The sequence below is a fragment of the Chenopodium quinoa genome, unplaced genomic scaffold, assembly GCF_001683475.1.
Source record: "Chenopodium quinoa cultivar QQ74 unplaced genomic scaffold, ASM168347v1, whole genome shotgun sequence".
Classification (NCBI taxonomy): domain Eukaryota; kingdom Viridiplantae; phylum Streptophyta; class Magnoliopsida; order Caryophyllales; family Amaranthaceae; genus Chenopodium; species Chenopodium quinoa.
In genome coordinates this window covers 1,908,605-1,917,189 of record NW_018743987.1, presented here as the reverse complement: position 1 = coordinate 1,917,189, position 8,585 = coordinate 1,908,605, and the positions used below count along the sequence as shown (strand labels likewise).

At 38.5% G+C, this 8,585-nt stretch overlaps 1 long non-coding RNA gene across 1 annotated transcript; it reads left to right on the top strand.

Moving 5' to 3' along the window:
* The first annotated feature begins 663 nt into the window (after positions 1-663).
* On the top strand, positions 664-2,669 carry LOC110690129. Its single transcript, XR_002505017.1, has 2 exons — positions 664-1,069; positions 2,139-2,669. It is a non-coding gene; the product is annotated as an uncharacterized LOC110690129 (long non-coding RNA).
* The last annotated feature ends 5,916 nt before the right edge of the window (positions 2,670-8,585 follow it).

Below are 8,585 nucleotides of genomic sequence, written 5' to 3'. Positions count from 1 at the left end.
TGGCTTGTTTGGCACATCAGGTGGCATTTTTTGTAAATATTGCCATTGGGTAGGGCTGTTTCTGTAACTTCTCTCCCAGCGTTAACTTACCCAAACAAACGACGCGACTTGCTGACTAACGGAGGAAATAACGACACGGGAGATTGCCGTTAATGTTTTTCACTTTCCCAATTTCACTTTCCCAATTGCAGTATGACCTATATTCATCTTCTCCGACGATATCAAAAATTAAAATTGAAAGATAAGTGAGCTAACCTGCCGTTAACAACTTGAATCTCTGCTGAGAAGTGAGCCAAACTCAGATCTAATCTCTGCTGGTACAACTGGGATCACAATGGACCTAAATGAAGGAAACTCGAATTTGAGATTTAGCGAAATTTGCGAATTTGCTTTGGTTTTTTTTTTTTTCTTAATCTGGTTCTACTTGAAGAATATAAAACTAAGAGAAGAGAGAGAGTGATGTCGGTACAAAAATGAAGAGCTCTGATAGTAACGACGTTAGTTGTAAAATAAATGGGCCCACTTAACGCCAAAATTCCGTCAGTTAAGGATGAACAATACACTCAATATAAAACTAATATTTTGTACAGCGTGGGCCCCACAAACAAGGCTGATTGACAAAATTTAGCCAATCAGCCTGATTGACTGGGTTCTCCTCCTATAAAAGTGTTGTGCTTATCCTTCCACCGCCAAACTCTTATCTTTCCAGCGTCAACCTACCTTTCCATACCTCGCTGGCGGCTGATTGTCTTGCCTGTTTTTTTTTGTCGTCGATGGCGAACCCTCCTTTCCCCTCCATCTAATTGTTATTATTTTAAGTTATTAATTCACAGTAAGTGGCATTATAGGTTTGGTCAACCTATCTAGTGTTGTGGGTGGTGGCATTCACTACAGCTAGCGTTGTATAGGTTTATTGCTTTTGGGTATGTTTGTTGTTGTTGGGTAAATTTGATTTTTGTGTTCAGTAAGGGGAACAACCACTCGAATTGTTCACTCAAGCTGAGAGAAGGTGCCGAAGCCTATCCTTGCAATTATCAAGGTTGTGTACAAGCAACCGTTCTCCATAATGGTTCTTTTTTTCCTTTATCACTTTAAGCCTTTTTACTTTATACTTCCTTTATTGGGGTTTTAGTTTCCGTTTATGTTGTGTGCTTCCCGCTAGTGGTTGTTCTAGAGGGGGCGCATAGTTACTTGTTCTGTTTAGCTAGCTTGGTATCTATGCCGTCATATTTCCGGGTTTTATTGAGGGGGTGGTATTTTGAAATGGACATGTGTCCTGCTTTTGCTGAGTTCCATCTTCCTGATGGGTTTAATGACAACCATGTTGTTCATATCTTAGATTCCTTAGCTTGTCATGATGATGTTTTGGTCTGTTCTAAAATCTTTAAGGATGAAGGTAATTCCTTGTTTGGGGAACGCAAGTTTAAACTTGCTTTTTTCAAGTATGATTTACAGAGCAAATTACTTTGTTTTAATTTACCATTAACTCTGGAGGCTTATGCTATGTTTCGTTCTTTAGCCTTTGCTTTGAATCTCAACCTGACTGCGTGTGCCCTGAAATTACAGGACTTTGATAAAGTATAGGTTATGTCCATTTGTGTTGAGGTATGATACCTATCATACCAAATGCTTGTTTAGGAGAGCTTTAGCATTTAAGGGGTTAGGTGATCTCAGTTTTGCCAAATTAGACCTTTGCAAGGCAGTTTATTTTGACACAAAAAAATGGAAGTGTTAAATGAATTACATGAGTTTGAAAGGCTTTTAGGTTGTGCCTCTTCTGTAGACCACACTTTAGGTAGCTCAAAAACTACACCATTTGTTGAAGCTGCTTCTTTAGACAAGCAAGGTTTATGTGCATTGTCATGTTGCTATGGTTTCTTTGATAGTGTTAGATGAAATATTTTCTAAAGGTTTGGAAAGTGAGTCTCTTCCGGGGTCAAAACAGCGGGATAATGATTTGCAGCAATGCCAGTTCCAATCCCGCGAATGTTTTGGTTCATCTCTTCAGATTAGATCCTCTAATTTGCAGCGTCTTATGCACGGTGATGTGCTAAGTTTTTTCCATTTAAGGTCTATGTCATTTGTGACGTTTCTGGTTATCTTGAGTAAAATTTAAATCTTGACAATGGCCCTCCTAGGTGAAAAATCCAGGGAAGTAGAGACCTCTATTCCTTCGATTCCTCCTTTCTTTGTGGCTCGAAGCACCATGCGATTTCCTCTCAAAAGGTCTTGTGTGCTTCTTCTCGGTCATCCACAGTTGATGCAGCTGCAAATCGGGTTTCAAAAGAGTTGGTCAAGGTCTTGTTAGTTCAAGTAAGTCTTCCAACAAGAGCTGCTTCTCAAGGGTTTATAGGCAATATTCAAAACTCAAGGCTTAAGCTTTCGTCTCGCGTGTATTGTAAATGGACTATTACTAATTCTCACCTTTGGGAATCAGGTAAGTATGTTGTGACAGGGTTTTTTCAAGTTATTACAAGAGGGATCGTGTGGGCACAAAGCGACATCAAGCTTCATCTCTTGATCTAGAGTCCAACAAGTTTGCTTGTGAGAAGCATGCTTGCATGGTCCTTCTTGGGGTTTTGTTAATTAATGTAGTGAATTGTCGTGTGTGTGGTGTAATGTTATCTCCCAAAGACTCAATTATATCCCACAACTCATCCTTCTCATTATGAATATAAACACTAACAATTTGCAAATTATTACTGATAAGATAGAATAGACATAAAAAGTGGCGTTATATGAAGCACGCTCGAAGACAAATGCTTGAATTTACAATTTAACAGGATCATCGTGGAAGATGGAATGTTTAATTTGTTTTTTTTCCCTTCTGTAACAAAGGAGCTAATGAGGCTTTTTTTAATGTTCTTAGCAAACTTTGACTAGCTATTACTGCAGTAAAAGTCATACAAAATTTTAAAAAATAATAATAAATACTACCTCCGTTAAATGTTATGTGCAACTTTGGAATATTTTATACCTCACAAATAATACCCCAAAGTTTCACATAACAATTAATGGAGGTAGTAAATAAAATTAAAATATACTAGGTTTTTTTTTTTTTTTTTTTACAAAAGAGCTATTAAATAAAAGGAAAAAAACAACTGTCAACCCAAAAAAATAAAACTGAAAATACAACAACTGATGTCGCCGGGCACAACCTGCCAACCAGTGAGCAGGATTGACCCACACACGAGGAACCTTTTGAACCTGGCAAACCAAAAGAGACTGAACTGAAGCCCGCAACTCTTGAATCCACCAAGCAGAATTTTCCATTGAACTAGAAGGAGGAAGAAGAGTAAGGAGGGCAACACAATCTGTATAAACCCGGATTTTCAAAAAGCCTTTGCGAATAGCAAACTCCAAACCCCAAATACAAGCCTGAAGCTCAGACTGCAACGCTGAACCTGCCATAAAAGCACGACAACCACCTCCCAAAACCTCAGAAGAATGAAGATCACGGATTATCCAGCCTGCTTTCGCCCTGTACGTAGAACAATCCCAGGCCCCGTCTACAATTAAACAAGCCGATTAGAGAAATATAAGGTAACCCCCGCAGACACAGCCACTTGACATCCTGCCTAGCCTCTAAACTACCCGATCGAGAAGACCTCGCAAACTTCTTCCAATCTAGAGCCTGCATACTACGAAGAACCCAATCTGACGCCAGATCGACAATTGACCTAGGTGACCAAACAGCTTTCCTAAACCTCAATTAATTACGAGAAATCCAAATCACCCAAAGGAGAGCAAATAACGAAGTAATGCGCTTCCAATTTCTCGATGACGAAAAAAGAGAAATTATACTCGAGAACCAAATACTAAAAAAAGGAAACTGCATAAGATCCCATTGGATGCCCAATGCTCCAGACAGCCAAAGACTTCAGATAGCAGGACAATCTCTGAATGTATGGGACACAAATTCCACATCCACATGACAAAAAGCACAAACTGGATCAACAGAGAGGCCTCGAGAGTTGAGAATAGTCGCTAAAGGAAGAGCGTCGTGCAACAATTTCCAACCAAATATTTTCCAATGAGGAAGAATTGGTAAAGCCCAAAACTTCCTCCACCATGCTTAAGAGATTTGAGATGGATTACCTGTAGGGAAAAATTTCAAGCGTTAATCCCCTAGCTTGAACCCCACTGTGATCATACACTAAAGTACGGTGGCGTCCAAAAGGGAAGAAGATAGAGCAAAAGAGTCGCCAACAAGTTTTAGGAACTTGTAAACCGTTCACGAGGTGAAGGTTACACCTCTTAACGATCCAAGAGATCGTCAACTCCATAAGGTCTAGAACCAAATAAGGGTTCGGGGATGAAGGTACAAATCCAACCTAAAAGAGATTGAACCTGCCCTAATAATAGGCCTCTACTTTATTCTGATCGTATTCATGTGCGCTTTCTGACTAACATGCAATCAATAGGATTAACCCTAAACCTGTTTAATCAATGTTGGTTGAATATTAATGCACAAATAAATCTATTATTGGCGATCACTTGAATTATAATCATAATTAACCCTAACAAGATTATTAATTCATCTTATTAAGCGTGATTACAAATATAGATTCCCTTTAAACATGCATAAAAGGCGTGATCAAGCAATAAAAATAAATAAGCATCAAGCAACATAATAATAATCATAAATAATAATTATAATCATGACAATAATTATAAACATCATAATCATAATAAATAAAATAATCATCATCGAAATAATAATAATAATATTCATAATCATCATAAATTATAACAATTATAATCATAGTAATGTTCATGTTAATATTAAAGCATAATAAAAGCAAGATCCTAGGCACGATACTAACAAGATTAATAACAAATCCTAGCATGTCACTAAGCAATACAAGATCAAATCTTTAACCCTAACATGATACTAGCAATCATAAATATTAGGAAGAACATAGGAAGCATCATAACAATCATATTTAGTATTAAAATCACCCTAGACATGATACTAGGAATATCATAATAACAGTATAAACATGATTTCTACATCATAAAATCAATAAAACCATTAAAGTACTTACTTTGATGCCTCGTACCTCTTTCTAATAACAAAATACACACGTTAGTAACTTCAAGGAAAATAATAATTAAACAATCAAATTAAATAATTGAAAGAGAGATTTGGGACCAAACCCTCAGAAATTAAAACCTTTCACGTCTAGGGCGAAGGCAACTTCGAATATGGCTAGGTGTTTCTAGATCTAATGAATGCGGAATTTTGTATGTAAAAGCAAGTTGTAGAGAAGAGGAAGAGAAAGATGAATGACGAATGATTAAAGAGAATTGATGATTGTGAATGAAAACTAGTTGTAGGTGAATGAAAACGGAGTTTTTAATACGTTATTTATAGAGAAATCAGCCAAAAAGATAAATTTAAAAAACAGTGCATCTGGCGCACCTAAAACAGAGCTGGCGCCAGCACTGGCTAATTGGCGCCAGGCGCCAACACTAGCGCCAGGCGCCAGGCCTAGCTCCAGGAGCCAATGCCTAGCGTCAGGCGCTAGTCCTGTTTTTGACGCGTTTTCGAAAATCAGATAAGTTTGCCGTACTAGAGGATAAAATCGTATCTTTTCCTCGAAAATGCTTTTTGATTTTAATTAAAACTCTGAAAAGTCAAAAAAAGTCAATTTATCAATGATAATTGAATTAGGAATGAAAAGAACCTTCTAGATCATTGGGCCGCATATAAGGCTCAAACCGGGCCCAGTTTAGTAAATTGGCCATAACTTCCTCAATATTCGTCGGAATTGGGCTTATAATATATCGTTGGAAAGTTCTTGTCAAACCCCATCCAAATACACTACTATCGGACCCATATCATGGACCAACCAAACTGGATTGGTTGTTTTCTTAAAATAAGTTTTCAAAAACAGAGAGAAGAGAAAAGAAATTAAAACTATCCGCAACACTAGATTTTCCACACTTTCGCTTCATTCGATTATGATTCGACGTGAAAGGTGCTCATCACTGGGTTTGGTTTTGGGGAGACACAAATGGGTGTCTACAGAAGCCCCCACTTTGACTGAGTTTGGAGAAACGCAAGTTTCGAAAACAAAAGTCAAAGTAGCGATAGGGACGGAGAATGATTCAGAACGTTCTGCGATCCTAAACCACTCTTGTAACGCCAATACCTGCAAACTAGCGTTAGTTAAACAGATAAAAGAGTTAAGAAACACGTATCTTGCACCGTCGAGCACACGTCTCTGAAAGATGACCTCTTGCAAGCTAGAGAATGCCATCCTGCTTGAAAACCGCTACGCCTGTAACTGCTTCCAATATAGAAGATTGCTTCGCCTGAAACGATCCTCCTCCGCTATGATAATATTCCACGTCCAAGGGAATAACATCGAAGCTTGCTTCTCTTGAAACAATCCTCAATTGTTTGTGACAACTCTCCACAATCTAGGGAACGCCACCTTGCTGTTTCGATGTTCACTCGTCTCTGAACAAAGAGCTTCTTTTTTATATGTTCACGCGCTCTGAACAAAGAGCTTCTTTTCTTTTTTTGGATATGTTCACTCTCCTCTAAACAAAGAGCTTCTTTTTAATATGATCTTCTGAATGATGTGTCCACGCGTCTCTGAACGAAGAGCTTGATAATAGGATGCCCACGCGTCTCTGAGCAAAAGAGCTTGTAGGAAATGTCCACGCGTCTCTGAACAAAAGTGATTTAATGATATGCACACGCTTCTCTGGACCAAAAGAGCTTTTGAATGATATGCCCACGCGTCTCTGAATTAAAAGAGCTTGATGGAAATGTTCACGCGTCTCTGAACAATAGAGCTTCGTTACTTGAATGTTTGTTGCGATAATATTCCGAAGAAAAATTTCCGAAGACCAACGTTTGTCGGTCTCTAAAGCTCGCCTGAACTTTGCTTCCGCTAAAACCAGTACGTCGGTGTTTCCGTGATTAGGCTCTTTAAGCTAAGTGAGACGATCTTTCGTCAGGTCGATCACTTATTGTGATTGTAATCAAACTGCCTACTTATTCATGTCAAATTGCTTATAGGGGCTAACTGGCGTACCAAGGAACCCTAAATTGTCGTATGAGGTCGAAATCACCTTTCTGAGAGGCTTCGATCTCTGTCGTTGCTGAAATATCTCTGGCGCCAGGAATTGACTCTGTCGCCAGATGCTGTGATAGGGTCTTCCCTATTCTGCTGCACCTGTATTTATTTTTGACTATAGAACTTTGCTAATTTTTTTAACCATCTTAGGGTTGACCTAAGGCTTTAAATGTTGCTTGACTCATTGACTCGACACGACTCGAGGCATAAACTTGACTCGATGTGATTGACTTGAGGTTGACTCGACTCGAAGTGTTTGACACGTGTGACTCGTGACCCGTGTGTGTATAGTGTTGATTCAATGTGACTCAAAAATGCAAAAAAGCAAAAAAATTTCGTCATTTTTGTGGAGGGTACCGACTTTCTCCCAAAAAAGAAAGACGCGAAAAAAAGAATCGAAGTTTTCGAATGCATGTTGAATGAGCTTAGTTAAATGTTGTTTGATACTATCTCTCAAGGTGCAAGGATTAACCCATCCTAGGCTATCTCAACTGTTGACTCCATGATGAAAGTATTTGGGTAACTTAGGCATGGAGGCTAAGTACTTCATACTTCAATGCAATGACAATTATGATTGATGAGTGATGTTGATATGACAAGGCATGCTTCAACGTTATGTTAAGATTCCATGACAAAGGGTTCCTAAGGGAAAGTATATTTGGTCATGTATTTGTGCGGTGTGTGAAAGTGACACTAAAGCTAGGCCACAAGGGCTAAGTGTGTGGAAAGATATTATTTGTTAAAAGAGTCAAATGGTGGTGACTCTTAGGCTAGGTAAGCTAATGATGTAGGGATCAAGCCCCCAAGTCTAGCTCTAAGTGAATAGGGATGAGCATTGGAGATCCCTTGATATGATCATGGTGTAAGTGTGTGAATATGAATATGAATGCATGTTTATTACGGCCGCAACTTGATGTGAGGTTGCCTACGTATCCGTTAGGAATCAGGTCGAACGTAGCTCTAGCCGAACCTCGCACAAGTATGTATACCTCAAAAAGGTCTTTTTAAGGGTTGTAACGTGGTTAGGCTAAAGGCTCAAGAAGAAGGAGATAAAGGCTCAAGACCCTAGATAAGCCCCCAAGGTGTGCAACCTCGCTTTTGAATCTTTATATTTTTATGCTTGAGTTTCTACTCTTTTTTAGCTCTCTTTTTTTTTTTTGCTTTAGAATTTATTTTATTTTTATAAGTGTGGGCAATCTCGATCATGCGGTCTATCACTCACTTGGCATTCATATTTCTCAGGCATGGTACCGAGCACTTGATAAGAGACGCAATCTGAGACGTGTTCATATCAAAGATATTTTCATATCAAATACATTGGAACACTTACCCTTTTGTACACTTTTATTTATTTTTTGCTATTACTTTTATTTTGATATTTTGAAATCACTCAAGCCTTTTTAGAATTGCATAAGTTACACACCATCCCATCCCAAGGTTAGGTAGATGTAGGTTGAAAAAAAATGAAGGGTCTATCGTTAGACGAGGCTC